Source organism: Coptis chinensis, chromosome 8 (genome assembly GCF_015680905.1).
Source record: "Coptis chinensis isolate HL-2020 chromosome 8, ASM1568090v1, whole genome shotgun sequence".
NCBI lineage: Eukaryota > Viridiplantae > Streptophyta > Magnoliopsida > Ranunculales > Ranunculaceae > Coptis > Coptis chinensis.
The window spans coordinates 57954669-57961570 of NC_141463.1; the positions used below are offsets into that span (position 1 = coordinate 57954669).

The following is a 6902-nucleotide window of genomic DNA, read 5'->3' on the forward strand; positions in this document are numbered from 1 at the left end:
TCTTTAACTCTGCATCATTTGGTATGCACAATCTCCCATGAAATCTCAATCCTCCCTCAAAATCAACTACCCAATCAGACGGACAATCATCTAAAATATCAATGACCAGATCATCTAACCGACTCAAAAGAAATCGGTCTATGTGTTGCATGACAATCACTCTACTGAAAATCACCGGCCTAACCTCCAAACTGCATGTATACCCCTCATCTGTACCTAGTGTAGTCCGAACGTCATAAGCTACTATAGTCTCTAAACTCTTCCACTCTTGCACCATAAGAGTGGTCAAAACACTAGGCAATCGACTAAGTGCATCAGCAACTACATTGCCCTTGCCTGGGTGATACTGAATCTCGAAGTCATAACTACTTATGAATTCCATCCATCTCTGTTGTCTCATATTCAACTCTTTTTGTGAATAAAGATACTTCAAACTCTTGTGATCTGTGTAAAGCTCGAACTTCTCACCATACAAATAATGCATCCACACCTTCAAAGCAAAAACCACTGCCGCTAACTCCAAGTCATGAGTAGGATAACGTCTCTCATGTATGTTCAACTGTCGTGAAACATACGACACCACCTTCTGGTCTTGCATTAACACATAACCCAAACCAGTTCCACTAGCATCTGTAAAAACCACTAGTTTTCCACCTCTAGTCGGGATTACTAGAATTGGAGTTGTAGTCAACCTCTGTTTCAATTCTAAGAAAGCCTTCTCACAATCATTAGTCCACATAAACTTCACATCCTTCCTAGTTAACTTCGTTAGCAGAGCTACAATAAGCGAGAACTTCTCAATAAATCTCCGATAATATCCAGTTAACCCCAAGAAACTCCTAATCTCTGTAACAGTGGTTGGTTGTTTCCATTCTTTCACTACAGCAACCTTCTCAGGGTCCACAACAATTCCCTCACTAGATACCACATGTCCCAAGAAATGAATTTCTTCTTCCCAAAAATAGTCGGCACTTGCTAAACTTAGCATACAACTTCTGTTCTCTAAACGTCTGCATCACTATCTTCAAATGCAACTTATGTTCTTCTGTGTTTTATGAATACACTAAAATGTCATCAATGAAAACAATCACAAATTTATCCAAATAGGGCCTGAAAATACGATTCATCAGGTCTATAAAGAATGCAGGTGCATTCGTCAACCCAAAAGGCATCACAGAAAACTCATACAAACCATACCGAGTTCTAAATGCAGTCAAAGGAATACTCTTCTCTTCAACTCCCATCTGATAATAACCAGTCCTTAAATCAAACTTTGAAAATACCTTAGCCCCTTTCAACTGGTTCAACAAATCATCAATCCTAGGAAGCAAATACTTATTTTTTATAGTCACCTGGTTCAAATCCCTGAAGTCAATACACATCCTCAAAGTATCGTCCTTCTTTGAAACAAAAATAGCAGGCGCACCCCATGGTGAGTTGCTCAGTCGTATGAACTTGGTCATACACACCTTAAAATATTCAAACCCATATACTCAAAAGATATGTTTAAGCCAAAAACAAAATCACTAAAACTTAAACTCTTACCCCTTCTTGAGTAATTCCTAGACTTGCACTTTCATTTCGTCCAATAGCTTAGGTGCCAACTGGCACTACACCAGAAAAGGCATTTACTAACGGTTATATCCATTACTTATATTTTTACTAACGGTTATATCCGTTAGTTCTGGGGCGTCACTCTCACTTAGGCCTAATTTAGTAACGGATATAACCGTTACTAATAATAATTTTAGTAACGGTTATATCCGTTACTAAAATTTTTTGTAACAGATAGGCAATTGTTGGTAGCCCGATTAAATTTGTCATGTCTAACGGATATATCTATTAGTAATGGACGTGTTATTTACTAACTATTATTTGTAACGGAAATATCCGTTACTAATGGTCGATATATTTTTAAAAAAATCAATTTTAATTTTGGGGATACTTGCACCCCCTACAAGAAACAGTTAGTACTCCACATGACTTTGGGTTGGCATCCACTGTACACTACCGAATCTTATAAAACATACAACTTTTATAAAAAATAAATAAAAATCAACCCAAGTAATAACAATATAAAACCACTTATATTCATCCACAAATTACACCAACTCTACCATTCAAATAATTCAACAAATATATACTGCAACCTCAACGATGAACTTCAAACAATACTTCTAGTGTATTTTATTCATCCAAAACTCATATATTTAACCAAAACATTCTATTTATCCACATGCTATACCAAATTGTACCAAAAACAACTAGCAAATGGTAAGTAGTACAATGCTTGAATAAAACTCAGAGATTCCCAAAACCAAAATTTCATGTCAATTGTTGCATGTAATTCCATTTGAAGCCGATTCCACAAGACCTACATACGCACAATAGTATAAGCACTTAACAAGCAGTCTAACTTGTCATTTAATAGAAAGTGGCTCTCACATAATTTGTCATTTATAACAATACATCACATATAGACATGAAGCCAACCTTAAAAGATGATGAATGTTGTACTAGGTTTAAACAGAAATTGGTGCGTAATACTATTAAGAAAATAAAAGTGATAATCTAACTATTACATAAATAAAACAAAAGATAGTGATATATACCTTGAGAAGCATACCATAGTCAATTAGAAGAATTTAGCTCACAAATCTCCATGTCTTCCATAAAATCTGGAAAAAAAAAAGAGCAATGCCATCTCGATTAGCGTACTTTTTCAAGCAACCATGACCTCACTATTATGAGGTGAATATTCCCCTTCAACTAACTTAAGCATTTTGTCATATATTTCCTTAAAATTCTCTCCAATGAACTTAAATTTCGAACACAATTTAACAATTAATAGCATGATGCAAAAGAAAAATTAAGGCATCATAACATAACTAGAAAGTGTTAAGTATTTAACAAATTTGCAACTAACAAAAGTGTTGTTTCTCATTCATTCAAGCGCTTTAACAACTTACAAGATGAACACAAGATAGAATACTGAGATAGAAAAGCACAAATAAATAACTACACCTCGTGTATAACTCATAAGTTCATAAGGACTTATATATCCCCTGTTGGGCCTTAATGCTTGTGTTGACATGAATAAGGAACAAACTAAATTTATAATAAACATGTCCCTTAACAGATGAACAACTTGAAATATTACTAAATAGAAGTGAGAAAAAAAAAAACATAAGTACACATCAACAAATTGCTTCTTCAGCCATATGATTACCTACAACTCAAAAACTTTTATCCCCTTAATGACATCCACTTCCTCTTTGTTTGACATAACCTGGTGAACCACTAATAGAAAATAATAACTTTAATATCATTTTAAAACAACAATGCGTAAAACAAAAGAAAGACCTACTAACATGGTAAATTGGTCGGGAATAAATTGAGCATAACTTTTTCGAAGAGAAAATGTACCTCATAGCTTCCTTGAATCATGAAGCATACCCGTAATAGTTGAGGATAATCTACGCAGTCCCCAACCAACATCATCAGATAAGATTGTACAACTGCCCCGAAACACTTGACTTTCTCCTACATAACAAAATTAAAAGCACTGAAAAAAGACCAACCATCGTCAGCTTCAATCAGTTCCTAATAACAAAGTATGAGAACAAATGCTACAATATTTAGTATACCAATCCCACTCCAAGAAAACTTATCATAGCAAGATTTAAGATCTTATGACAATTAGAACAAGGTCCAAGACTATGACAAGTTTAAGCCCGTCCAAATTGAATCCCACCCTTACATCAACTGCTGGTGGAGAAGTGGGAATTGTCTGCACCTGTGAAACAGTGAGAAGAAGCTGGCAAACATGACATATGGCTCACCAAGATATATAAAAATTTCTAGCACATCTGCAGCCTGTGGACAAACCTGTAAAAAATCTTGGCGATAAGAAACGTTATAGAGCTTGATATATGGAAACTAAGAACTTCAGCAACAAAAAGAAATTTTAATCCTGCCAGTCCCTTCTACTTCTCTAAATTTACCGAGCTCTTCTGTCATTGGAAATTATCTTGGAAACCCAAGTGCATATTTCAAAGTGGCGCTCAGTTAAAATGGGTTCCTGTTTACATCCTTGTAAAGCAGATAGCAGGATCGGTTTTTTCAAGTGCAAAGATACCTGAAAAGTTGACAAGAAAGTCAAGGTTCAAGATTACAAAACTCAATGCCAATTGACTTGAACTACACCTTGTTGTAAACGAACTCCGCCCACCATATGCAAAATGTAGACTGAAATCTATCCAAGCTAATGAAACCACTTACCATTGGGGAACAAATGGTGCCATCCAGATAGCATCACTAGCTTCAACTAGATACCTGTTTCAAGAGAACAGTTTCAACAGTTAAAATATACGATAAAGGAATTACTATGAAATATAATATTCATGGCAGTAACATCGCTCACAGGAAAGTGAGCCAATCCATATAATGTATAGCACCCAATGTAGATGCAAATAGTAGGAATATCATACACAGAAAGTTGCATCAAAAGTCGATCCAACTAAATGCAAGAAACAAAAAGACATGGTTCTTACCAGTTATCTCCCAAACAGTAAATGCCTTGTCCCTCTAAAAGCAACAACCCATGATGATTATAATGAACTTCCTGGGGGGGGACAAAAGGTAAAAAAAAGAAGCAACAGATTGCATTTGCCATCTAGAACAGCATGAAATGCCTTCAGAATGCAACTTGGTTGTAACATTAAAGAAAGAACCCCAGACAATATTCGATGTAGCCAGACAAAGAAAAAGATATCATACCTTTAAATTAAGAAACTCTCTAGGTCATACGAGAAAAAGATATCATACCTTGTAAAACCACTTGTTCTCTGGAAACATGTGTTACCAGAGGCAGTTTGGTGCACAGATGTGGCATGAGCTCAGAAAACTTCATTTGCAAAAAAAATGGAAAATTTTAACCAGAGTCAACTAATTCCTTTTAATCTAGGTTAACAAACTGATCATCCCTCATATTGTTTTCCAGACACATTTTTCTTTACATTACAAAAGAATAGAACAACATTGCAATATATAATTTCATGGATTGAGCTCAAAGCTCAGGCATTCACACAAACAGGGACAGGGACAAATATGTACAATGATTTGTTGAACCCTTTGCTTTTGCAATGTTCTCAGCATAGGAATTCTGAAAAGAAAGCACCACCGAGACATACTTTATAAGAATAATACCGTCATGGCTTTAACATTGTCAATGATAAGATATGATGCCCTCTTGTAATCTTTATCTACGTCATCCATCATTTGCTGGCATGCCTGCGAGTGAACTTGTTGTACAACAACATGATTATAAATAAAATTCACAAGTGTACATCAAAGCTTTATTCCATCAACCATATTCAGAATTCATGTACAAACATAACCTCAAAGAAGTTCAGCACGCTTACATGATAATACAATTTCACTAAAACTCGCTTCACTTCTTATGATTGGTGAATTAATAATAATTTTCAGGTAAAAACTTAACGTGAACAAATCAAACATAAATGTTGTCAAACAGTTCGGTTTATCATTGAAAACTCAACACCAAACCCCAATCAAATTCATATGAGTTACAAGATTCCATAAGAATTCATTTAAATGTAATGAAGGAAAATTAAATCAACGATTCCAACGGCCCCCAAACAGTTCAGATATCTGATCGAAAAACTAATTGACAAAATGAAATATTGAATTGATGCCGAGAAACAGAAATTTCACCTTGAATCGTTTAGAGAGTCAAGAATGAGAAGCTTTGAACTCTTCACAAATCTCAGATTGATAAAGATCAATACTTCGCTTAATTTTTCGCTTTCCCTCTCAACACATGACTGTAATGCAATTTTTAGCGGTGGTGTATCTAAAAGTAAGACAAAGTTGGAGAGAATTGAAAGGGGTTTACGGGTAGAGAGATAGAGAATTAACTGGCTAGGGTTTATGGGAGAGAGAGAGAAAGGAGAAAATGTGAAAAACTGAAAAAAGTGGAGGTCGGGTGCGTGACCATTCCCCGTTTCATATTTTCATTTTTTTTTTGTTTATATATTTTTATTTTGTTTTAGTGGTTTACTAACGGATAAAAACGTTAGATAACCGTGACCAATTCATTATAAATTATGAAAACTATTATTATAGATATTTTCTAATGATTGTCCACATCACTAACGGATATATCTGTGATACAGTTAGTAACAGTTATAACCGTTACTAACTTAAAATTGGCACTGTTAGAAAATAACAGTTTTGGTGTAGTGTGGTAAGCTTACTTTGAAACTGGTGAAGTCCCTGGTAACAAGTCTATACGAAACTCCACCACCTCCCTCTTGGGTGGCAACCCTGGAATCTCCTGAAAAACATCTTCGAAGTCTCTCACTACTTCCACATCGTTGATATCCCTCGTAGGTATCTCTATAGAGCACAAGAAACTAGACATCACAGAGTCCTCTTTACTAACACAGGTGTGAATCAACCTCGACATGTCAGGTGTATTCACTAAAACTTCCCTCCTCGCACAATCCAAGGTAACATGATAACGCGTCAAACAGTCCATACCAAGTATGAAATGGAAACCCTCAAACCCAAAACGATCAAGTCTACCGCAAAGACACGGTCTAAGAAATACAACTTAAAACCTTTGCACTCATCATATAAGGTAACAGAACCTCCTAGCGGTGTCTCGACACACAAAGGTTTAGATAAAGGTGTAGTCTTAAAACGTTCTTTCTTAACATACTGACAAGATATAAAGGAATGTGAAGCACCCGAATCAAACAAAACTCTGAATATAAATTGAGATGAACTAAAGGTACCTTCAACATTCCCATGTCCTGGCATAGCTACATAGGCTCTAGCACGAGTGACTGGTGCTTTGTTCTGCTGATTACCCTGCT

At 35.6% G+C, this 6902-nt stretch overlaps 1 long non-coding RNA gene across 1 annotated transcript; it reads right to left on the minus strand.

Moving 5' to 3' along the window:
- Nucleotides 1–2164: 2164 nt before the first annotated feature.
- Nucleotides 2165–4067, minus strand: LOC147482122 (uncharacterized). The gene is made up of 4 exons (XR_015206995.1): nucleotides 3427–4067; nucleotides 3230–3300; nucleotides 2613–2678; nucleotides 2165–2374 (listed from the first exon to the last, which is right to left on the minus strand). It is a non-coding gene; the product is annotated as an uncharacterized LOC147482122 (long non-coding RNA).
- Nucleotides 4068–6902: the final 2835 nt, after the last annotated feature.